The 25,709-nt window shown below is 42.4% G+C and overlaps 1 protein-coding gene and 1 long non-coding RNA gene across 3 annotated transcripts in view; both read left to right on the plus strand.

Moving 5' to 3' along the window:
- The window catches only part of LOC107504861, a 115,441-nt gene extending 98,022 nt beyond the window's left edge, over positions 1–17,419 (plus strand). Inside the window, exon 8 of the long non-coding RNA XR_004953151.1 lies at positions 8,333–17,419. This is a non-coding gene — a long non-coding RNA (uncharacterized LOC107504861). The remainder of the gene's footprint in view (positions 1–8,332) is intronic.
- A 2,575-nt stretch (positions 17,420–19,994) lies between these two features.
- Positions 19,995–25,709, plus strand: part of USP6NL (USP6 N-terminal like) — a 137,719-nt gene continuing 132,004 nt past the window's right edge. The window contains exon 1 of one of the 2 annotated variants that reach the window (XM_016133329.2): positions 19,995–20,090. The gene's annotated coding sequence lies outside the window, so the exon portion shown is untranslated. Of the gene's footprint in view, positions 20,091–23,001; positions 23,179–25,709 lie in introns of those variants that run through there. The other variant, XM_016133326.2, reaches the window with a different exon arrangement.

Below are 25,709 nucleotides of genomic sequence, written 5' to 3' on the forward strand. Positions count from 1 at the left end.
CTTCCAGAGGTGTAAGATAATAAATTTGTGCTGTTTTAAGCCACTGGGTTTGTGGTAATTTGTTACAGCAGCCATAGGAGACTAGTACATGAGGGTTTTATGAGTCTGGGGAGAAGTTAGCTAAATTGGGGGTTAAAAATATGTAGGCGTGTCTGTTTACCTGAAACACTGCATTTAAAGCTACATGCGTCAGCTTTACTGATGAGAGCTTTGATGAAACTACTCGACTTCTTTACTCTAGTTAAGCCGGGGCCAGGCCTTTATACCCATGCTTCGTGTGCAGTAGGGGTGTAATTTTGTTTTATTTTTTTATCTCGGTCCTCGTGGAGCTGCTCTAATCCTGATTCCTTGATCGATGGCGTGTGGGTGATCCTCATTTCGTGTTACCATCGGTCTCCTTCATGAGACCGGTGCTTCTGAGCCTCCACAGTCTGCTTCTAGGGCTCTCCCTGTGAGTAGGGGAATTCCAGTCTGTCATGCACAGGTCCTACTGTTTGTTTTTTTGGTTTTTTTTTTTTTTTTTTTTTGGTGGCTTCTTTCTCGCCCGCCCAGGCTCTCGTTTCAGTCTTGCTGGGCACACAAACACAGCGAACTCGTGGTGGGGTGGACCAGAAGACAGCCTTTCTGGTCTCAGGCAACACCCACAGAATGAACACTCCAGTCTCAGGCATCTGCCCCGGGTACGTTTCTCTCCGCCAGCGTTCCCACAACCGAAAAAGGCACTTTCGGGCGTAGCCGGCAAGAGGACAAAGCGCTTCGACTCCCGAGGAGGAGCATTTAGCAATATTTACTAAAACAAGATCGGATAGGTCTCACTAGTCTGAAGTCAAGGTATCAGCCGGGCTGTACTCCCTTTGATCCAGCAATTCCGTTTCAGGGAATTTGCTCTGAAGAAACAGCCTCTGAAATGCAAAAAAAAAAAAAAAAAAACAAAAAAACATATGAAAAAGGTTATCAATTGTGGCCTTACTTGTAATAGCAAAATATTGAAAGCATAGTCCAAGATCCCAGACATTGAATCGATCATGGAATCACCAAGTAAAGGAGTATTATGCAGCCACAAAAAAGAATAAAGGACCCGCCGAGAACTGGAAGGATGTCCAAAGTACGTTATGAAGTGAAAAAGAGCCACGCGGAAATGAATATATAAAGCGAGCTACCGCTTGTGTGAAAAGAGGGGAGGGGACATAGTGTGCGCGTGTGTATCGATTTGATAAGAGGCACAGGAAAGATGAACCAGAAACAAATGAAAATGGTCACCTGTGGGGTGGAGGTGTGAACAGAGTGGAAGGAACAGGGAGGAGAGTGTCGGTGACACTTCTGAGGGTTTCTTTATTCTTTCTTTCTTTTTTCTTTTTTTTGCAGTTTTGAATTTTAAACGATGTACATTTTTTAACTATTCAAAAAATAAATCAAAGAATATTAAATAAAACATGCTAAAGTTGAGCGCACACAGAAACAAAGGCATCTCAGTGTTTAGCAAATTGATGGCAAAACGGCAGAGAGAAAAGAATTGCAAGTCCCTTTGGAACCCCGTATCCTGACTAGTGGGATATATTCTAAGGGGAAAAAGACCTGAAGGCGGCTTATGAGTTGGGCTTCTAACTGATAGTAATATTAGTGTCGCCATGCTGAAACTTCGGTGTAAACGGTAAGACAGAGCAAATGGATCAATATATTGATCATGCAGGAGGACCTAGGGCTGTTGCTGCAGGAGGAGAGAGGTAATATAGGATGGAGAAATGCTATGCTCCTGGATTAGAAATGCAGGTCTCGGTATGAACGCATGACTTCCCAGCTCCATCCTCTGTCAAGGACACAGTGGGACATTAGTTAAAGCTGTGAAAACAGGTATTATTCAGTTACTACTCACAGTAAGGCAAGGGCCAGGATCCTTCCTGATTGGTGCAGAGTGACTGCATGTTTCACAGGGAGAAGGAAACGGTGGCCTGAGCAGGGAGAGGGGCTCAAATTAAGTTACAAAGGCTTGGTCAGTGGAGGTGTGATTAGGCCAACTGTGTCTGCTAGCTGGCAAGGATCAAAGTTAGGGTTCTCTCCTCCAGCAGAGCAGAGAGACAGAGGCCCTGTCCTTCTTGATAATGACATTCCAAAGGGATGGCTTTCAGGACCTTGAGAAAGACATTTCTGAATCTAGGAGGTACATGTATTTCTTAAAGGGACAAAGGAAGGATTCACAATTGTAAGTTCTTAGTAAATGCTCTGGGAATGTGTGGTCAAGGGACTGTCTCAGGTGTTGGCTGGAACAAACAGTAAAAATTCCTGGCGGTGTTGAGCTTTCCAGGCGGCCATTTAAGGGAGGGGCCGGGGTCATCCTAGGGGCGTGGCCTTGTGCTGCCTAAAGCCAGGCTAGAGTTTGATCCTCTCTCAGTGGAGAGGTTTGGACAGAGTCCTCAGGTGCCAGGGGTTCTGCAGTTACCACCACCGATAGCACCTTGAAGCAGTGTCACTCCAGGAGCAATGAACACATTAGTACTCAGACCTTGTTTTTAAATACCATTTCCCCCTAAAAAGATCAGGGTCCTTGGATAAATTGTGTGATTTCCCATCAGGGACAGAGAAGTGCCATGCGTGTGGAACTTCTCATGCTAGTAAGCAAGACAGTGCTCAAAGACCAGTGGTCAGGACCAGGTACACAATTTGTAGGGCCCAGTGCAAAATAAGAATGCAGAGCCCCTTGTTGAAAAATCGCTAAGAATGTCAGGACAGCAAGAGCACAGGGCTTCGAACCACACAGGGGCCTTTTCGGAAAGCAGGGTCTCATCTAACTGCAGCGGTCACACGCTTAGCAAGCTGGCCCTGATAATGGGAGAGGTGTTCCAGTTCAGAAGAGCCGGCTTGAAGGGGCTCCACGGGTTAATTGTGGGACAATCTGAGCACTAAAAGGAGTAAACGCATCAATAGATTATAAAACAGAGTTCGTGAGTTTATAGTGATACTAAAAAGCTATGTGGGCAGGGGAGGGGGCATTTTATGAAGAATGCCAGCTAGCATGCAGATAGCATGATAGAGTCAGAAAATTCCCATCTTTGCAGCCATTAGGTTAAAGATTTCTGGGGAAATCACACAATTGACAAAGTCTCACTTTAATGCCCCCCTAGGTTACTTATTAATTATAAGCGAGAAAAGATGCCTTTCCAATAGAGAGGTCTGGCAGAAACCATCTTAACCAAGTGATCAAGTTAGCATGATCCATGAGACAATACGTCCTCACGGACTTCTTGATGTAATGCAGTGAAAAGTACGCCGTGTAGTATTTTGCCCAAAATGTATGCCTTGAATCTAATCATGAGGAAACGATCAAACAGATATGGGTTGTGGGGCATTCCACAAGGCAGCCAGCCTAAGCTTTTCAAAAATGTCATGAAAGAAATAAAGAAAAAGACAGGGATCTGTTCTAGATAAAAGGAGCCTACGGAGACATGAACTGTATGACCCTTGATTGTCCTAGATCGAAAAAGAGCTGCGGAAGACATTGAGGGGAGAACTTGGGAGAGTGGGGTTTGGACTGCACATTAGGTAATACTGTCGTCAATCAGTGTTAAATGTCTCAGGTGTGAAGATGGCGTTGGTTATGGTTTTGTTTATATCATGTAGGAGAATGTCTTTGTTCTTAGAAGATGCACACACAAGCTTTTAGGGTGAAATGCCCTGATGTCTGCTACTTAAGTTTCAAATGAGAGGGAGAGAAGGGGAGGCAGAGAGGAGGAACAGGGGAGCGAGGGAGAAAGGGACAGAGAGGGAAGCAGAGAAGTGGGCCAGGGGAAGGAGGCGAGTGCGGAGAGGGCGAACACGGCATAATGTCAGCAATTGTTTGAATCTGGGTGACGAGTATACAGCTATTCTTGTATTATTCTTTCACTTTTCCGTAGGAGGGACTTTTTTCCAAATAGAAAGTTGGAAGGAAAAGTTTTCCTAGCTAAAGCTACGCGTCAGGGAGGAACGTAGCGGCGCATCAGGAAGCCTCTCTGGGTGGTTGGCAGGACCCCTGACGCCGCGGACTCGCCACCCGGCACGTCTACATCGTGCACACGTCTCCTGGGTCTGTGCGAGCAGATCGGTGCTGATCAAGGGTGTGAGATCAGCACTACCCCCAGTGCGGCCTAACAGGAAGAGCCGAGGCTGGGGACGGGAGACCAGCCGGCCAGGGGTGCCAGGGAGGTCGGGTGCCAGTTCTGGCTTGGATAATTTCTTTGGGTCTTATTTAAAAATTGGGGGAAATATGCCTACAATAGAGATCAAATAAGGTAATTTATGAGACATAGCATTCTTATTTCATAGATTTATTATACTTTAATAAATTTTATTCTGGAAATATAGATGGCTTTATTTTCATATATGAGCTGATATAGATATACTTGTTCTTTGTCATTCTATTATACTTTATGTCCTATAAATACAAAATTTATGATCATCCTGTTTTACACAATTCCTATCTTAAAGGCAGTGCATCTAAAATGGTCTTGCTGCATTAGTGAGTATGCCTGGCAGGAGAAGACCTCTCTTCTGACTTCGGGCTTCAGTGAAAACCGATTGCATATTTCAAACTTGTTTTTCTTCTACTCCCTGTATCCCTTTACGGCCAGGTGCATAGGACATGTGCACCTCATATCATGGCCTGCCTTCGGGGTGAATTAGCTTAACGGACCATGTGGGGATATTCCTGGCAGCCATTGCCACACCAGGGCGGCCAGCAGTAACCATACATTCACTCACTGCGGACCACATGGAGATGTCCCGCCAAACCCAATACCATGCACCCCCAACTCAGCCTTCCCTTACCTGAAATCCAAAATGCCACAGCCATTCCGGTGGTACCTGTGCCAGGGGGAGTACGATGGAGAGACGATCCAAGGGGCAAGTGGCAGTGCCCTTAACCGAGTATAGTTAAAGTGTCTCACTTAAAAAAAGAGAGAAAGAGAAAGACAGAGACAGAGAGACAGGGAGAGAGTACCAGTGTTTATCACATCATGTGGAGGTAGAGATGCCCATCAGACAGCCGAAAAGGCGGATCTGAGGAGACGGTGGATAGTGATGTAGGGATTAGGGAGTCAGTTCACGATCGTTAAAGCTGAGCATATGAGTGGCTGAGTTCTCTCAAATCCCATTGCACAGAGGAAGAAGAAAAAGAGGGCCGAGGATAGAATCGTAGGTAACGCCTATATTTTGTTGCGAGTTATAGTTGAAGAGATGTATGTCTGTGAGGTATTGGGCCAAGACACCGATTAAAGCCAGGATGTGAGGGCTGTCCGAGATGAATACAGCCAGGTTGGTTTGGGTTTTTCTCACGTATAGCAGACAGATTTTTGATAATACATACATTGAAATACTTAAAACCAGATATAAACCTATGCATATAGCTCTTCATACGAAATGATAAAAGTCAATGCATAGTAAGTACTAGCAAAACTACAAAACTCATAAAATAGAAGTCGGCATTCAGTATGACAGACGGTATTGTTTTGCTGAAGTAATGTCACTGCTATTGGCATTAAGAGTAGAACAATCTATTTAGATAGTGGAGATTTCATGTGTCGGTTTGGTTATTTTGATTTAAACATACTGCCCCCCATCTGAGTATTTGTCATGGTCTCTGTTGAGGTTTTTCCTTTTAGCAAAGTTTATTTTCTATCTCCCATTCCTTATTTAGAAGAGATAGTCTAATAGGACATCTCAAATGTGATAGCAAAATTTAAAAATTCAGTGATATTTCACTATGCCCCTTAATGATCTGTTGTAAGCTGGTATGTATGCGTCATCATGGAATTCTTACTCTACATCATTCACAATGCAGTAGAAACTCAATGCTGGAACCTACGCTTTAGAGCTTTGTGTATTTTTGACGACTCAATTCTCCCACCATTTTTCTCCAATCAAACTACTATAAGATCTTCGCCTCTATAGCATGGTTTCACATGGCCTGAAAATTCTTAAAGGCATAAAGAAAAAGACTAAAAACACGTAATCAACTGAAATTGGATGGTGGAGGGAAAGGCAGAAAAGAGAGATATACTAATTCGTAATTGCTCAAAATAAGGTGTCAATATGTTAATGCCCTAATGGGAGTCGGTGCAATGTGGTACAGGAGCATAGGTTTGGGAGTCACACGACTCTGAATTCGAGTGACGTGCTTACTAGCTTTGACATTGGCAAGTTATTTAGTGTAATCACTTGGATTTCTCACCTGTCAAGAAGTGTCACAATGATTAAATGAGGTCATGTAGCTAAAATGCCTAAAACTGTGTTCGGTACACATTCGGTATTAAGTAACAGTGGTTATTATCAGTTTCAGACATTTAGCAGGACTAGAATAAGTATGGAACTCAAAATGCTGGTAGATTAGGTAAGTAAGGCTCAGAGGCCTGATGGCTGCAAACATAGGTTTGGCTGTGTCAAAACGGACCAGCCGAGTAAAAGGTGAGCGTTGGCACTTAGGGCTGCTTAGATTTTATGTATCCAGATTGTCACCAGTTCTAAATGCATGGCACGCAATGTGACGTCTCACTGTATTTGTGTCAGGATAATGCACCTGTCTCCGAACTGTCCAGAAACCCAGTGTTATTCATAACCACATCCTTTTGTGAGTTTCATTATTAATTTAGGGAAAGTCTGGTACGCAGTCCATTCCTGGTGATTAAAATGATTATTTCTTTCATCTTTGAGGATTATAATTTTTTTGGTCTTCTTCAGAGCTTCTCCTTTTGGCCTTTCTTAAAGGACTAAGTACTATTCTTATTCATTGCTGTCCAAAGAATTCAGCCCTAATCCCATAAGAACAGAGGTTACTTCAAACAGAACTGGCTCCTGTCCTGACTCTGTAGCTATTATTTGATCTTTTTCAGTACCGTTTCTTTACCTGGCAAATAAAGGATGATAATGCCCACCTCCATTGGGTTTTTGGAGGCTTAAATGAGATAAAGGCTAAGAGTCCTGGGACCCTATCAGCAGTATTGGTAGCTTTATGAGACCATTGTTCACATCCTCCCAACTCCTCCCACCCCAAATTAAAGAGCTCTTTGCAAAGAAATGATTTTGTGAATGTTTGGAAAATATTAAAGACTATAGTAGCAGAAGGAGTCTTAATCACATTTGAGAAAATGGGAGAGGAGTTTTAAATTGTAAGCTTACTTTATTCAGTATAAAAAAATACTGAAGTTCCTAGGCATTGTGGGGGGGGGGAGTGCAGAATCTACTTTTAACTTAAATACATTATTATCATCATTTTATTTTCTTTAATGAGCACAAATGATTTCCAAAGATCATCCACAAACGCATTCACTGAGAGGCCGTACAGCACAGCCGAGCGGCTGCTAACGAATGTGGAACCCGAGCAAGTCGCGGCCTCTCTCTTGCTTTAGTTTCCTCACTGCAAAATGAGAGAGATTCTTAACTGGGGAGGGAAGGGTGGTCGGGACCACCTGTGGGATGTTTCTGCTGCCGCGGTGGTTGTGGGTATATGGTAGCCAGCTTCCAAGATGGCCCGCGATGAGCCCCACTCCTGGTGTTCACACTCCTTGGTAGTTTCTCCCATGTTGGAGCAAAGTTGGTGTGTGTGACCAATAGGTTGCAGCAGAAGCAAAATCTGCCACTTCTGGGATAAGGCTAGGAGAGGCACTGCGGCTTCCTTCTTGGGCTGGCTGGCTCTCTCTCTCTCTCTTTCTCTTTCTCTCTCTCTCCTCCCTCTATGTCTGGCTCTCTTTCTCTCTGTCTCTCTCTTCGCTCTGTGGGAAGCCTTGTCATGAGCAATCCTACAGAGAGCCCCATGTGCTGAAGAGCTGAAGCCTCCTGCAAACCGGATTCCTGACCTACAGAAACTGTGAGATAACAAGCAGTTATTGTTTTCTGCTGCTAAGTTTGGAGTACTTCATTATGTAGCCATAGATAACTCGTACAGGATGCTACTGGCTTTTAATAAGCAGAGTCAGGGATGCTAAATATTCTGCAGTCTGTAGGACAGTCCTGCTCAATGAAGAGCTGTCTCACCCTGCTACAGACTGAAGTTTTATGTCCTTCTGAATTCATATGTTGAACCCTCATCCCCAAGGTGATGGTATTGGGAGGTGAGGCCTTTGGGAGGTGAGGGTGGAGCCCTCATGAATGGGATTAGTGCCCTGATAAAAGGACCTCAGAGAGACCCCTCACCTCTTCTGCCATATGAGGGCACAGCAAGAGGACAGCTGTCTATAAACCAGGAATTGGGCTCTCACCAGACACAATCTACCGGCACCTTGATCTTGGACTTCCCATCCTCCAGAACTGTGAGAAATAAACATTTCTTGTTCAAGTCACATATTCCGTGGTATTTTTGTTACAGAAGCCTGAATGGACTAAGACACACCCTACACGCCAGAGGTCTCTCCCAACACTGTCATGATGTCTCCCAGCTTAAAATGTGTACAATCGAATTTTGTGAGTTAGAAGGAAAGATCCAAAAGAAAAGGTAATCATAACTGGCTGTGTGATTCTATCCCAACTTAAATGCAATGACCCAATGAATTTCTCTGAATCTATTTTGAAGACATTCTGGCAGATGTACACAAAGTTATATACCAGGATGTCCCTTGCCCCTTCATTTGCAATACCAGAATGCTGAAAATAGCCTAAATGTCCACCAATGGAGGAATAGCCAAATAAATTATGGCACATCAGGAATACTATGCACCTCTTAACAAGAGTGAAGAGTGATCTATATATAATGACATAAAATGAACTCTAAAATATATTGTTAAGTTAAAATCTAAATCACAAGATAACATAAATGATATGCCATTTAGGTTTTCAAAAGCAATATACTGTGTGTATGTTTATAAATGTATATAAATAGATACGATATAAAATGATTCGCCTCAAACTCTCGGCAGGGAATTCCTGTGGCGGAAGGAGCTATGTGAAGTGGAACTTCGGCTCTTCATTCTCCCTACCACTGTATTGTTTGAATTTTTTACAAGAAGCATTACTTTTGTGATGACGAAATGTTCTAAATTATTACATTCAGTGATATTGGTGATGTCCTGTGGACTTCTGTTGCCGCTGAGTTGCTACGATCTAATTTCACACTCATAGGTGGGAGTAAGCGGCATGTGGCTTACGTTTCTGGTTTGAGTAACGTGCAGTTAGGGTGTGAGGCCAGGAAGCAGCGGTGGCAGAGGGCGGTGTGACAGAAATGAGGAAATTGGCGTGGAGCACATTTCACATCGTGGCCTCTGCCCCTCAGCCCTGTGAGCTCCGCAGTCCCATGAGTAGCTGGCCTGGAAGCATTAGAAGTAGCTCGAAGTCCAGGGATGGAATTGGGGACATTTGAACCTAGCAGACCATAGAGACCCTCGGTTTTCTCTTGGCTCCTTTAACATTGAAGCCGTGCTTCTGCCATTATTTCGATTTAAAAGTGGGGTCAAAGGTTGCAAGGATGAAATATGACTTTAAATAAGTTGGGCTGGAATGCATTCATTCTTTCCCTCCAAGCACACCTCCCTTTGTTCATTGACTGGTTGCATTTTTACCTTTGCAGGTCTTTGCCAGATAGACACACAGTAATAGAGTAGGCCTCATTCACTACGAGCGAATGAAAGCTTGGAGTTATGTATCCAAAGTCCAGAAATGTGCATGAAATGGAGGTGAAAACAAGAGTAATAAATGTGACTAAGGAAACCGAAAGTTTGATCTATGTGTGACGATAAAACAATAAACAGTACAGATAGCTCAGCACATGATACATAAGAGCCAAAGACTAGAGATATGGAAACAACTAAAGAAAAAAAAAAAAAAGGAAGAGAAAATTATAATGTCAGAGAATTGGTTGGTCACTTTTTGACCATTATCGTAGTAAAATATAAAATTTTATATTTTGAGTCATACAAGAACTCAGATGACTCCTCCCCCACAAGGTGTCCCCTTACCTTGGGTTTGTTAGAAACAATACTTGTTCAAGATGTATAGAGCCTAACACATTGTTTTCCCAGACAATTCACAAATACCTTACTCAGGACAGGAAATGTACACTCAGTAAATGACTATGTCAAAGACACAATCCATAAAAGAACAGGGAAAACGTACTTGTTTCCTTTTGTACGGAATTAAATTGTTGAAAGGAAGCTAAGGAAGTGATACATCTCACCTTCTGTTTCTGGCCAAATAGCCCTTAAATCATTGACATTGTTCATCAGTGTATTTTGGAACTTAGGCATTATGAGTAAATTAATTTATTTCCCAACCAATTTTAATTTTTTCATAAGTCTATAAGGAAATGGGATACAATGCCTTTGCATTGATTGTAAATCTATTCTACTTTTTATTAAAACTATGTAGAAAAAAGCATTCATTTAATTCATCTACCTAAATAGTAGTTTGGCTCCTAGTATACACAGGCTTGTGTTGCTTTTTAATATCTTTATTTAAGTAATTTCTCTCCAATCAAGTCAAGGCAGAGAATAAATCTATTTCCTTCATGTTTTTTTTTGGAATGTAGTCGACTTTTCACTTTATTTCACTAAGTCTTAGTTTCCTCATCTGTAAAATACAAGCATTTACTGTAAGAGTCACATGTACATTTTGTACACTTTATATGATATACACGTGTATATAGATGAAAGCACTTTATAGATAGTAAAGTAATAGAAAAATGCTAGATAGTTCCCAATTCATCTTATGGAGTTGAATATTTTTTTCATAAATCTAGGATAGAATAAATTTGTACATTTAAGAAAACCTATCAAACTTAAGTCAGAAGATTGAGAAGTGAAGATGTTGACCGGCCAATTGAATATATGGTTCTTAGACCCAGGTAGAAGTCTGATCCAGATGGTGGGAGTCGCCAGCCCACCATCGGGGGTTGAAGTCAAAGGAGTGGATTAGGTCACACAGAAAGTGTAGAAACGGAGGAGATGAAGATGCTCTGAGGCTGAACTCGAATGAATGCTAGCTATTAAGGCAGAGAACTTTAAATAGGATAAAGTACTCTTAGGGGTACATGAAGACTTTCTAAAGAGTATGTGAGCATGGGCCTTCTAAGGGAACCCATTTCTAGATCCTCAGCTTCCGTATCTAATCATTCCTTCAATTGTTCTGCCTGAAAACGCACCTCGGATGGGGCTGGGGCATGGGGACAGCATCTCCGTGCTTGTCCTTTCACAGTGATGCTTCTTCCACTTTCTTAAGGAAAGGCACACTCTTCATAGACCACGTTGCATTATCCCGGAGGGTAAAAATCCTCTAGGATGTCAGATAAAGGGGGCAATTGGACATATGGGTACTGGTTCTAAGAAAGTGAGTGACTCTAGTGGCTACGTAGCAGACCCTGGGCCAGCCGGTGGTGTCCAGCTCTTTGCATTCAACAGAATTGCAGCGGACCTTTCTGATCTGTCTGCTGTCGAACCATCACAAGTACTTTGTGATTGTGGATCACTCTGCGATTTTTGGCATAATTCAAAAAAACTTCAAAGATTTGAGAGACATTTACTATATACATCTAAAAAAGAACTTTCTCCTTTCCCATCCACTTATTCATGTGAATAAGTTTTCTTAGAGCTTACATCTATAAAAACGAAAAATAGGAATAGAATAGAATTGATGGAACCTTGTCTCATTCTGGTGGCAAATCATATTTACCAACAGATGACTAAACTAGGGCAAAATATATACATATACATATGTTTCCAGTCCCATAAATTAAGATACAGATTTCTATCTTAGTCCATTTGGGCTGCTATAACAAAGTACCACAGACTAGGGAACTTATAAACAACAGAAATTTATTTCTCATAGTTCTGGAGGCTGGGAGGTCCAATATCTTGCATGGTGCCGGCAGATTCGATATTCAGTAAGGGCTTCCTGGTTCATAGATGGCACATTCTCACTGTGTCTGCACGTGGTGGAAGGGGCTAGGGAGCAATCCGAGGTCTCCTTTTATAGGAACAGTAATCCCAATCATGAGAGTGGAGCCCTCCCCAAAGCCCTACCTCCAAATACCGTCGCATGGAGCATTAGGATTTCAATGGATGAATTTGGGGGAGACACGAACATTCAGACTGTAGCAATGTCCAATAAAAAGTTATTTTTTAAAGACAAACTATAGTGACAGAAAGCAGATTAGCAATTGTCTGGAGCCAGTGGTAAGGATTGGAGATTGCCTGCAAAGAGGCAAGAAGAAACTTTTAGAATTAAGGAAATGTTTTATATCTTGATTTTGATTTTGATTACAATTGATTACAATTGTAATGTTGATTATATAAATGAACACAATTGTCCAAACTCATCAAAATGTACACTTAAAATGGGTAAAATGTTTTGGATATAAATTATACATGAACGAAGCTACTTTCCTGTTTAATAATTATTTATTGAGTGTATAATATTTATGTTATTTTGATAGATTATGTATAGATAATCATTGAAATGATAACTCAGTCCAGGAGAGATCTTTAACACTTGGAGGCTTATGATTGTGGAAAACGCAATCATTTCTTAATTTGTACTTTTTTCCAGAGAAGTAAGAGAGTGATCAATAAAAGGTATAAAGTATAAAATATATTACATTAGGGTTAAATTCTGTGGGAAAGGAATTATGATGTCAAAGGGAAAAGGAAATTATAAAATGTTAATGGTTACAGAAGAAGTTGTTCAAATATTTTTAAATATGGCCAGTAGTGGGTTATAACATATCCCTATGTTTTATAGATTCCATTAATTTATTTAAAAGAATGATATAACAGTTTCATTTTAAAATATTGATATTTATGATGTACTGGAAAATTTATCCTTTGCAACTATTTAGACTTAGGATAAAAATTCTTCAATGTCAGCTTAAAGAGAAGAGCACATAATCTTTCAGAGTACTTTTAGGGCTAAAAAAGAAAAGAAAAGCATTGATTTAGGGATGGGCAGAGCAGAGGACTAAGAAAGGATAACCAAGCAGAAAGAAGGAAAAGCCAGAGAGAATGTTCGCAGAATTCAGAGATGCAGAGACCGTCAGGGAGGAAGTTGTTTCCTGCCTCACAGAGTTCAAGCAAGGCAAGTGCCATGAGATAATCGACCAGGGCTTTAATTCGTGAGCGGATGGGTCTGTGGGAGATATTTTCGCCTTTTTCCCTGCCCGAGCAGGGATTCTGAGTGTGGAGGGCAAGGATTTCCTTGCCCCACAAGGGGCTCAAAAAGAGTTGGATTGTTTGAGAGCAGAGGAGAGGCTGCAGGGAGTCGATGGAATTGGGCGCACGCTGGTTAGGTGGAAAGAGTGTCCTGAAGGAGGGGAAAGTGAACCAAGGCCACAGACCGGAAGCTCAGAGCAGTGAGGCCTGAGGCATTCCCCACAGGCCCCCTGGCAGGTGGGAGGTGCAGTGTCTCCGTAGGGAGGAGGCACCAGGTTTTCTAGCTGAGACAACGTCCCCTGTGCCCAGCTTAGAACAAAAGCAGGGGAGACTTTTGTCCCCAGGGCAGGCATATGGGCTGGACAAGAATCATGTCACTCTGGACACTTCTGAACTGAAGACCTGACCCCAGTGTTCTGTGCTGTCTAAAATTCTCTTGAAACTTACATGACCCAGGAGGTATGTAGGAAATCCCAATAAGGGCTAGGATTGGATTTCCTCCAGTGGAAAAGTGAGTTTAGAAACAGATTGATTTTTACGGGGGTAAACATACCAATCACATTTCTTAAAGTCTGTGTGTTGTTGCATGTTAAAAGCCACTTCATAAGGACTGAAAGGTGTGTTCAGCTGGATTTGAGAGCTAGGAGGTCATAGGTGCAGTTTCAGCCGAGTGTGGGGCAAGATCTAGATTTGATGCAAGGAGGAATGAGTGGGAAATGAGGAAGTGGAAAAAAGCTCATGGAGACTGCTCATCCAAGAAACTTGGCTCTGAACAGAAGGTGAGATAAAGGGTGGAAGTTGGAGGAGGAGGCAGAATAAAGGTTTCCGCCGTGAGGACACTGACAGCTGCATTGCAACATACCTTCTTGCTGACAACTGCTGTCTCTTCCAGCTTCTCAGGGCACCTTTTTATTTGTTGTGTCCTTGGTATCTACAAAGGTGATTATACGGTAAAATGAGCTGCCGTAATGGATGAACCCCGAAATCTCAGTGGCTTAACACAGTGAAGTTTTATTTCTCATGCAGGTAAAGCCAAGCGGTCATGTCCTCCGGCAGAGATGCGGGTCCAAGCTCATTCCACCCATGTCTTCTTCCACACTTGAATTCCAGAGTTGCTCTGGAAAGAGAACGGAGCATAGAGAACTTCCTGTGGGAGGTTTCTATGGGCCAGGACAGGAAGTGCTACACATCACTTTTGTCCACTTTGAGCAGGACGCAGTCACGTGACCACACCTAACTGCAAAGGGGCTGAGAATGTCACCTAGCTGTGTGCTACATTAGGAGATAGGTCTGATGAGTGTGCACTAGACTCTGCCACATTATTCCACCCACTCATTGCTGTGACGCACTTAGCCTATATTCTAGCCTCCTAGGACCCACCCTCAGTTTAGACTGGTGCCTTGACTCAGATACTGCTCAGATTTTTGTCCTAACCTATTTCCAGCCTAATACGCTCAAGTCTCAGAGCTTCTTGTTGAGACTGTAAGGCAATCACTTCTGCTTATAAATCAAGTCACGAAACCCCTAAATTCTTGACCTGGGAAGTATCAGAGGGGAAGGCTTAGGAGTTTGGGGCATGGCAGGCTCCCACAGAATATGCGCATTTCACTTTTCACTTGCGCACTCTGCTGTGAGACCATTGTCACCACCATGGTCACAGGGACTTTCTCCATGAATATTCTACTCCCACTGTAAACAAACCACTTTTGCATAGCTGAGACCAGATAGCATTTTCAGAAAGACTGTACTAAATTCTGCGGGACAAATGGAAATGAACAGAGGTATTGTGTGTAAGCCAGAGGCCACTGCCCATGCCCAGCCACAGAATTACTGCCCACCCTCTCTGTTAAGTGCTGCCCTCGTAGGCAGCATGACTTCTCGGTGTGGACTGCTGTGTCTGGCCTGACTCTAGATACTCTCCTAGACTTTGATATCTGACTCTTGGTCTCAGTGTTGCATCAGCTTGGCTTACTGGTGAGTCACCTTGTTAGTTTAAGTGCCCTGTATTAATTTAAAATGCAAATATCAAATCTTGAGTGGTTTAAACTCCTTTGTCTTCCATTGAGGACACTCTTTAAGAATTTGCCCGAGGAGCTTGACAGCAAAAAGAAACTTGTTTGGGGAACATGGACACAGAGTGAAGGGGCTTAAATGGTTTTTAGTGATGATATATACGAGCCATGATAGAATTTGGCAAATCATCTCTACAAGATTGTGTTATATACCTTTTTCTTGTAGAAATGTTCATGTCTACTAGGTACAGTACTTACCTTTGATGGGGAAGGTTGAATAATGACAAATTATTACTGTTTGATTTTTCTTTTTTAAGACTTCGTATAGACTGCTATCTTTATGCCTTAAGGACTTGTTTCATATTCAGTGTTAATTTAGTTTGCATTGGTTACATTTAATCAAATTGAGGTTTAGGACATAAATTTCTAAAATTCACAATAATGCTCTGGGTAAATTGATATCTCCAGATAACTGATGTCATAGAATTACTATTTGACCCCATAATTCCACTCCTAAGTATATATCCATAGTAACTAAAACGCAGGTACTAAATTGAATACATGTATGTACATGCTCGTAGCAGCAGTATTCACAATAGCTGAGGGTTGAGCCAACTCTCAAATCCATCAATGAATGAATGAGTGAACAAATCATGGCATATCCATACAATAGAATATTATTCAGCCACAAAAAGGAATGAAGCACTGGTACATGATACAACATGAACGAACCTTAAAAATACTACACTGAGTGAAAGAAGACAGACATAAGGTTGTGTATTATATGAATCCATTGATACGAAATATCCCGAAAAGGCCGATCCTCGGGGACAGAAAGCAGCCCAGTGTTTGCTGGGGCTGGGAGAGAGGAAACGGAGAATAACTGCTTACTGGTACAGAGTTTCTTTTTGGGGTGATGAACATGTTTTGGAACTATATGAGGTGGTGATTGTAAACATTGTGAATGTGCTAAATGCTACTGAATTGTTTACTGTACAATGCTTAATTTTACATTATATGAATTTCAACTCGACCAAAATCTTATATGAATGAGTCAGTCAGAGCAAAACATACTGACAAACATTTTATGCTTAGCTACCAAGTAGTTTTCAAAATTTAATTAATAAATTCTGTGATTCTTAGCTAAACTCACAAAATCAATATGGCAGAAAACAGTTTTACCCAAAGGGTGGGATACGTTTTAATGATGGTAGATAAGATGGGCAAGGCTTTCAATAACATCGCCTCACTTTTAGGGAGGAATTTAGTTGCTTTTAGGAGATTTTTGTCACCTTTCAATCCTTGTAAATATATCAGTGAGAGAGACTCAGTTTTGTGCTAGAATGTTTGCTGTTAGCATGTTCAACAACTCCAACACACACGACCTCTTTTTTCAATAAGGAGAGCAGGATTCAGGCTCAGAGCTCTCTGTGCGCAATGCTGTGTAAGTGGCCTTAATATCGTTGTTTTATTTGCGGCATGCTCATTTTTACTTTTATCTTCCATTTATGTTACATGACACCTGTTTTCCACTTTAGTGATTTGCATTATACCTTAGACAGTGGTGCAAAGTTTCCTCTTTAAATCGATTTCAGTAGAAATGTTAGTTAATTTAAAGGAAAACGATAGGTAAATAATAATATAAATGGTATGAGGATTTGGGGCAGGGGGAGTAGAACTCATGGACCCACTGGCCAAAGAAACACACTCTGTGTGAGATGAGGAGTGTGAGGACCTGAGTTTCTCATTACTCAACTCATGCAGCTGGGGGCCCATCACTATGCTACACTCCCTGCCTACCTCATGGAGCTTTTATGGCAAGTGTTTCACACACAGAAATTATATTAGTAAATTATTTGTGTTGGGTGTTGTCTGTATCGCAGGGGCTGTACTTCCCAGAGTCCCTTACACGCAGTTCTGATCAAGTGTACGCTCTGCCAATGAGACACTCACGGGGTTTGGACGGCATGAGGAGCATGCCCTTCTTCCTCCAGTAGCGTGGCTGACACGAGGGTTTGCAGTGAAGCTGGACTCCAAAGAGGTCCCCTGAGGGTCACCAGCTTCCAAGCTGCAAGGTGGCTGTGACATTGGCAGTGATTTCCTGCCATCTCTTGCCATTTCCGATGGTGGGTGCAGCAGCATCCTGACATCAGGTCCACAGCTGATGTGGCATAACCTGAAAGTGCGTGGTGGCTCCCTCTCAGCCTTCACCCATCTACTCCTTCTGAAGACTTTGTGCGCATCTGCTTCCCCGTATTAAGTATCTTTCTGCTGGTAATACCCGAGTAGTTCCTCCTTTCCTCCCCGATCCCCCAGGTATTATTAGTTTTATTGAATTTATAAAAAGCTTGCATGTAATAATAATATGAGTTAATGCAATTGAGTATTTACTACCAGTCCTTGGGCTAAGTATTTTACATGCATAGTCTCACTTAGTTCTCTTAAGAATCCTATGAGGTAGTTTCTATTACTATCTCCATTTTGCAGAGGAGGAAACTGAGGCAGACGTTTATCCAGGTCTCAGGTGGCAAGCAGTGGAGTGGGGATTTGAACTCAGGCTGTGTGAATCCAGAGTGTTTGTTGTGTGACTCCACATGATACAGCCCTTCCCCCACCCAAAAATGTTTACTTCAGATCTCCAGTAAAGTCTACTTCAGATCTGAAACCAGAAGTGTTTTGGAATTCAGAAGTTCCGATTTTTGGAAGGGAGACACAGTGCATATATTGCATGTTACTGGCGGGGCAGTGTGCATGGGATCTAGGACAGGAACTTGTGATCAAACACACTTACAGTTCTGCAACAGGAAGAGTGTTTACAGTAAATAAGATAAAGGCCAGAAAGAGCCAAAGGAAAGTTTAGCTGCCACCAAGTACGTTTAGGTGCTGAACTTAGAAAAAAAAATCTTTTGGTTTTCAGAGCTTTGTGGATTTCAAAATGGCAGATTAGGAATTATGGACCTGTGATTTTCATGAAGTATTAGCAAATAGAAAAGAGAAGCTGAATGGATTTTAAAAATACTTTTTCATCTGTTGTCTCATTTTAATTCAGTCTTTAGTCTGGCTACTTGTGACCACTCCTTTCCTTTTTTAGCCAAAGCATGTGGGCAAGCACTCATTTCTTATCTGTTTAAGTTGAATGTAATTACAAGTATATTTACTTTGCACACACCAAAAGGTTAATGTCATTGTGTTATTTCACAATGCCCAGCATATCACCCCACCTTAAAGGAAAGAACCAGAAAAAATCAGCAACTTAGTGGTGAAAAACATGCCCTGGAATATGTTAGAGTCTGTTATAATCTATCTTGTTCTTCTTTAACTTGACCTGCTCATACAGCATTTCTGTTAATCTTGATAGATATTTTAGGTTTTAGCTGAAATATAGCTAACTATAGCTTCAGTATTTTAATCAATTTATCCCAGTTATGTGTAGGTGGGTAACAAACTACCCTAATCTCAGTGATTTAAAACAACGATTTATTATTGCTCTGATAGTTCTAGGGATTAACTGGGCTCACCTGATCTGTCCTCATTTGGGGTTTCTCATGGGGTCACACAGTGGGGGTTCAAGGCATCTGAAGGCTTCCCTGTGCTGGTCATTTAAGATGGCTCATGCACATGGCTAGCAGTTGATGCTGGCTGTTGGCTGAGAGTTCACCAAAGTTTCATTCCGACCAACTATATGTGGCTTCTATATGTGGCTTGGGCTTCTTTCACCATAGTGACTTAGTTCTGGGAGGGTTCGTGTTCCAGAGACCCACATGGAAGCTGCAGGACTTCTTATGATCTGGCCTTAGAAATCACTTAGCATCACTTCCACCCAATTCTTTTGGTCAAAAGTGAGTCGCAGGACCAACACAGTTTCAAGAGAATGATATAAAAGAATGTGCATATTGGAGGCGTGGTTCACTGGAGGGAGAGGGGACCTCTTCAAAAACTAGCTACCACACGACTTATATAGATTTATGTGCACAAGAGTTTAAGAGGTAATTCAAAAATCATCTACACAGAGGCAAAAATTTTATTGCCCTGCAACAGAGACAAAAATACCCTGAAATCGTACTTTGTTTTTCCTCCCAATATCTTATGTATTTTAATACAACTCTGTTTGATGAGATAAACAACATATAAATAAATGTCATGACATCTAAGATGCGTCCAAATGGAGAGGTGAAGTATGGCAACTGTAAGTTGAGCAGGCAGAAGACATTCTCTAAAGCTATAAAAAATAAGGAGACACTTTTCAAATGATAAGGCATCATTATAGATTTCTGGCAAACCAGGATACCAATTGTGGTATGTAATTAGGGGCAGGGTGGCTTGTGAGCAAAAAAGCAGAGCAGATAATGAGAGGCAGCCTTTGTAGTTGAAAACCAGTTGTTCCTGCTTTTTTACTTTTTGAGTCACAGACCCTTCTGAGTATATGAAAAAGTTAGAAAATAGTCCTCCAAAATGGATATTTGTATACTTTTGTTCCTTCCTTCATTCCTTCCTCCCTATCTTCCTTCCTCCTAACCTTCTTTTTCTTCATTCCTTCTACGATTACTTATAGAGAACTGATTCTGTATGATACTGATCTGCCCTAAGGAATAAACTAGGGAAGAAGACAGGTAACGAGTATGCCAACAAATAAACCACAAGACAACCTCAGGTAGTTATAAGTAACAAACTGTATACAACATCTTGCATACGATTTTATGGGGTTCACATTCTTTCAAAAGACTCATCTTCCTCTACAATCAATAACTTCTCTTTTAAACTAAAGAGTAACTTTTAATATGAGCGGTGTGGATGTGGCTGTTTGTTATCCATTGCTTTCTTATTTATGCTGAATATACAGATGTTGACTGATTTTTTGTTTTTGTTTTTTTTTTTTTTTTTTTAGCCATGAAGAAGTTATGTATAGTGTCATTGGAACTGACTTTCCTCACCGATGGAAGAGCATTGGTTCCTTATGAAATTTCAGGAAGTTCTGCTGCTGGTGAGGATGAAAATGTACCCTGAAAGGCTTTCCACAGCTTTATTTTTTTTAAAAAAATTCCCTCCCTAGGAAACTATCTGCTTACCCCTCTTAAAAAAATTAAATGTATCAAATAGCCATGGATTCACATTTCGAAGTCTCAATTTACAGACTACTCTAAAGACCTACCCTTTCATCCATATCTAAAGATGAGAGTGAAGGATGGATGGTTTGCGTTGGAGAATTTTTTTCTCTATGTCCTCTGTTCTTATGTTCTCACCACAAATTGTACTTCTAGCTTTAGTTATTATGGCATCCAGTGGGGCATTTAAACATATACTTTTACTTTTGGCAACATTTTAAGTTATTTTCATTAGCATAACCTATAACTTTTGCGAAAGCGAAATGCAAATATCCATCTTATTCCATTATGATACATGAGTTGTAGTTCTAAACCTTGGATTTTTGTGAAATGTTTTAATTGCTAACACAAACGGTTACTCCATTTATCTTTTCACTTTGGGAGCTTTATTAATATCAAGCTTTTACCCTTCATTCAATTACAAGTATTTTAATAGCTGGCATTTCATGTTGGAGTGAACATTATCATGAAGTGAAAATAATTTAAACATAGCTATTTAGAGAGTTGGTACAATATGGCCCTGTGGGTCAGATCCACCTGTTTCTACAAATTTTTAGTTGAACATAGTCACACTCATACACACACACACACACACACACATATATTTTTATGGCCGTTCTCATGTTTACTATCTTTCCCCTTTAAGAAAAACTTTTCCCATTCTGATTTAGAGGAAAAAGGATTCTATCTTTATTTCCTTTAAAATTATTGACAAATTTTAAATTTATTATATGCCATAGGTAAGTGAATTTGCATACCTACAACATGTCAAGCACTACCGTGGAGATATGTTAATAAACAAGAAAGATAAAAATCTGTATTTGTAGTTTAACAATACTTCTAAGATGCTTAATGATAAAAGTTATGGCAAGCCCCTGAAGTTATACCTAAGAACAAATACAGGTTTTATAGGTGACACGACTCACTGGTGACATTTTGACTTGGGAAAAAAATGTGGGTATTTCTAAACTTTAATAATACTATAGCGTCAGAGTGCTATTATCAAAGTGTAAAACTGAGCCAATGGTGCTCATAATTAAGTCCAAAATAAAGTTTAAAAAAATTACAGAAAAACATGACTGAAATTTCCACTTCATTTTGCCAAACAAGCCTGTGACCATGGTCATTCATCCAAATTCCCATAAAGTCATTTACTAGTGACTTGGGGTTCTTGTTCCTGATGCTTGCGGTGATGCCCCTTGAGAAACATCTCTTGCGTGTTTCTGTGGTTCCCAGGGTCTCCTTAAACAATGAGAGCTCAACCACAAATGTGGCAATAATTCAGTAACCATTTATTGAGGGCCTATCACGTGCAAAGCAATCTGCAGTCCGGGAAGGCTACAAAGTTTGTGAGTGGGGGTTTCTGCCTTTCAGAAGTTCGGAATATCCCAATCTGGGTGACTGCTAATCAGGGCATTCTATAACTTTTGAGAGAAGTGTTGGGGTGTTGGAGTTTCCCATGTCCTGTCAACTCCTGATCTGTTTTTATTCCAATTCATATATCAAACAATTTATGCCAATTTTGAATCAGGATCATAAAAATAAACCCTAGTCTCCACAAATCTTGGTTTAAATGAATGAAGACCAAAGGGAAGTATAAATTTGTATTTTCTTAGAGTGTACAAATAAGATCCTAACACTTTTGAACTAGACAGAGCCTAGAGGCCATCTACGACCTAATCTTACACTCAAACACAGTTCTTAAAGTTTGAATCTTTAAGATGTGACCCTCCCTCCAACCCTCCTCTCCCATGCTGCACACAGCACCCAGTTTCTTGGTGTCAGTTTTCACCGGCTGGAAAAGCGAGATAATAACAACCATGCAGATTTGCCAGCTTTAGTAACTCTAGTTCCTGGAATCAAAGACAGGAAGCTTTTTAGTTACTTGCACACCCTAACTTTTCTAGCTTCTGTTGAATAAATCATTTAACTGTCAGCTAATTACAGTGTTGGAAAGTTTACATCATTCATCTTTTTATGGCACTTCTTAATAGAAGACTCTGGAGATTAAAACTCTTGACAATTTCCATGATGTAAAAAAGGAAAGCTGACCTAGAGAAAGATGGGACAGAATACGAAGAACATTCGAGAATTTTTAAGCAGCGCTAGGATCTTTTACACTGTAGCCTACATAAAGTTGATCAAGTTCCTGAAAAATGACAGAAAAATGAATTTTGTCAGAAGGTTTGCCATTTTACTGATCGGATGATTATTTTGCACTAGCTTGTTTCAGGCACTGTTAATATGCCACTTTTATGAATGAAGAAACTGAGGCGCAGAGAAAATTCAATAGCCCGTCAGAGGTCTGACAGCTGGTTAAGTTGAGCCACAAAGGAAACACGAGGCAACCTGGCCGCAGAAACCATGCTCTCGGCCACCGCTCTGTTGCCTTCGGCCCTGGTCCCAGCCATCTCTTGACCTGTCCGTCCGACGCCAGCTTAGGTCTGCCGTTTTCGCGCAGCGCCTCCAAGGTCTCCAGCCCGCCGCGGCCCCCCTCTCCCTCCCTCCGCGTGCCGGGGGTGCAGGGCGCCGCTCCTCGCTGAGGATGCGGGACCCGGCGCCCGCAGCCTGCAGCCCGCACGCGCGCCCCCGCGGGCGGCGGGAACGCGGGCGCGGCGCGCACGTGCCGCTGGGAACGGGCGCCCGGGCCGCGCCAAGATGGCGGCGGCCGGGGCCGCAGCGGCGGCGCTTGGCGGGGGCCCGTGAGGCGGGCGGGGCCGGCGGCGCGGAGGCGGGGTCCCGGGCGAGCCGCCTGGGAGGCGGGGGACCGTTTCCATAGCAGCGGCAGGAGGTGTCGCTCTGGGGAACTTCCTGGTTCCCGGGCTCGGCTTCGCCGGGATCCTCTGGAAAGGGAAACAATGGGGCGGAGGGCACTGCGGTAGCCGCCGCCGCGCCGGGACCTGCTCGGCCGCCGGGACGCCCCGCTCCGCCTGCGCCCACAGCCCCTGCCGGCAGCAGCGTCCGGAGGTAACTTCGTTTCCTCCTCGCCCGCCGCCCGCGGCGGCGTCTCCCCGGCTTCCTCCCGGGCAGGGACTGACTTGGCCCCGGGGAGCCGGACGCCGCCATTCCCGGACCCGCGGGAGGTGGACGGAGGCGCGGCTGCCGCCTCAGCCCTCGCGGGGGGCGGGCTCCGGCGTCGCGTGTGCGGCCGGCCGCGTCGCCCCCTCTGGAACCTTGCTCGCGGGCTTCTGCGGGTGTGATTGGCGGCTCGGCGGGAGCCGGGCGGGGGGCGCCGGGCTGTGCGGGGCGGGTCCGAGGGCGCGGCGCGGGGGACCTGACGGCGCGGGGCTCGGGGACGGCGCCGAGGTCGACCGGGTCCTGGGGGCGGGGAGACCCGCTGCCTCCCCCTCCCCGCCCGAGCAAGTTTCGGTCCCCGGGAGACGCGTCTCCCGTGCAAGTTTCACTTGCTCCTCCGGAGTCCAAGTGGGCAGGACCGAGGCAAACTTCGTGCTTTCCGATGACTGCTTTCGTGCGGCGCAACTTCGTTCCGACCCGGCAAGGGGAGGATGGGGCGAATGAGGGAATCGGAGCGCCGGGGAGTCTGTGCGTCTTTGCGAAGTTTGCAGAATAGTTTGGAGCTAACAGCCGTGCGCTGGTGCGGCGTCTCTAACGTGCGAGAATGGTTGCGGGCAGGTATTTTAATGCCAGAAAATGTGAGGAGTCTACGAATCCACGGGTGGACATTAATATAATTCGAAGATTAAATCCTCCTCCCCCCACCCCCGTTTTAATCCACAAATGCTTTGTAGTCAGTAGACTTGAACGTGAGTTAAATGAGTCCCTTATGGGACTGAGAACGATTTTTGAATTGGAGCAATACCCGGTCGTTGGAAATCATGTGACACAAGTGGGGAAAAAAGGTGGCGACACGATCTGAAATATTTTGCTTGCTGGAAGAAAGTGATTTCAATCCTATGTTAATTCATTGATAAAGAGAATTAAGCCTTGGGATAGAGATTTAATGTTTTGTAGCTCAGAAAAGTTGGACAGAACTTTAGCGATCACCCCGGCCAACTCCCTAGTATATTGAATCTCTGGGAAGTTCTCTTAGAAGGAAGTCAGGGTACTTTTTCTTTCGTGAAGTCATCTTAGTAAGAATTGACCTAGTCAGCATCAGGTGAACAGTGGTTTATTTGCTTTTGTGTCTCACTCCATCAGAACCTAAAATTAAGAAAGAGATATTATCTAGTTTGCTGTTCTTTTATGATAAAGTTTGTAGACATAGTCTCATTTATTACTTAAAATGAATGTTGATCCTATGTTGTGTTCTATACGGGCAATTGAAATATATCAAAATGAAAATGAAAAAAATTATACTAACAAAAGTAGAAGTTAATTTTTAAAGAAAACCATAGTCATAATTGCAAGTCTGAGTATACAGAATTAACAGATAATATTTTGCTGATTTTGTATTTGAACAATTAATGGGTTGTCACAAAGGCATTCGAAGAAGCTTCCTTTGCAAACATGAAGAATTTGGGCCCTAAGTCTTGGTGTTGGTGCCTACTTACTGTTTTTAGAGAGACCGTCAGTCTTTCTTGTACTTGTTTTTGGTAAAAATAGTCCATTCCAGTTTTAAAAATGTTTTGACATGAAATGGCTCCTAGTGAGGACAACTGCCAATGGTTAAGCAAGCCACTAAGTAGAAGTGAAGGCTTTGACACGATCTGTTAATGGACTGGCCATCCTTAGCTTTATTGGGAACCAAGACAACTGCCTGGCATACAGATGGAATCTGGGCCTCCAGTGCCAGGGAGAGGTTGCACTGGTCAGTCTTTGCCACCATGTGCTCATCTATCTCAAGTTACTGTTACATTTTGTAGCCAGTGAAAAATGGGCAGAAAAGAGGCTACTAAGTTCAAGCTAGTGGCAAATTGAAAACAAACAAAATTACTTCGGTTACAAAGTGCTAGAAATTCAGAGGCAATTTGAAGTTGGCAAAAGACTTAGCAACAATACTAAAACTTTGGGAGTAGCTACTTCAGGTAATGAGGCAAGTAGTTATATTTTGTGCCTTATGTTTGCAATTTCACTTTGAGCATTCTTGTTTTGTTTTAGGGTAGTGGTATTGTTGTCAACAATATTGAGACCATTTATTACCAGAAAGTTATAGTTTGTCTTTTTGGTGTGATTTTGGGAAGGTATATTGCATTCTTAGATGTGATTTACTTGTATTTGAAGACTCATTTTTTTTCCCTTTAAAAAGTGCATCAATTTTTGTGGTGCAAGTCAATAATACAAAGATAATATTAATTTGAAAGCATTCTGACTCCTAGCATACTTCATGATAGTACATGGAATTAATAGTCACAGACACTTGGATTCCCAACTAGTCTGTGACATTTCCAGGCTCAGTCACTTCATGCAAATAACATTGTTAAAACTTCTTTCTTTGTAGAATTGGGAATCATGAATTTAAGTCTATTTTTATTGAACAAATATTTCTTGAGTGCTTTCTTTGTACCACAGGACCTTGTGTTAGATAACCCATTTTCAAC

This window comes from Rousettus aegyptiacus, unplaced genomic scaffold, assembly GCF_014176215.1.
Source record: "Rousettus aegyptiacus isolate mRouAeg1 unplaced genomic scaffold, mRouAeg1.p scaffold_m13_p_10, whole genome shotgun sequence".
Lineage (NCBI taxonomy): Eukaryota > Metazoa > Chordata > Mammalia > Chiroptera > Pteropodidae > Rousettus > Rousettus aegyptiacus.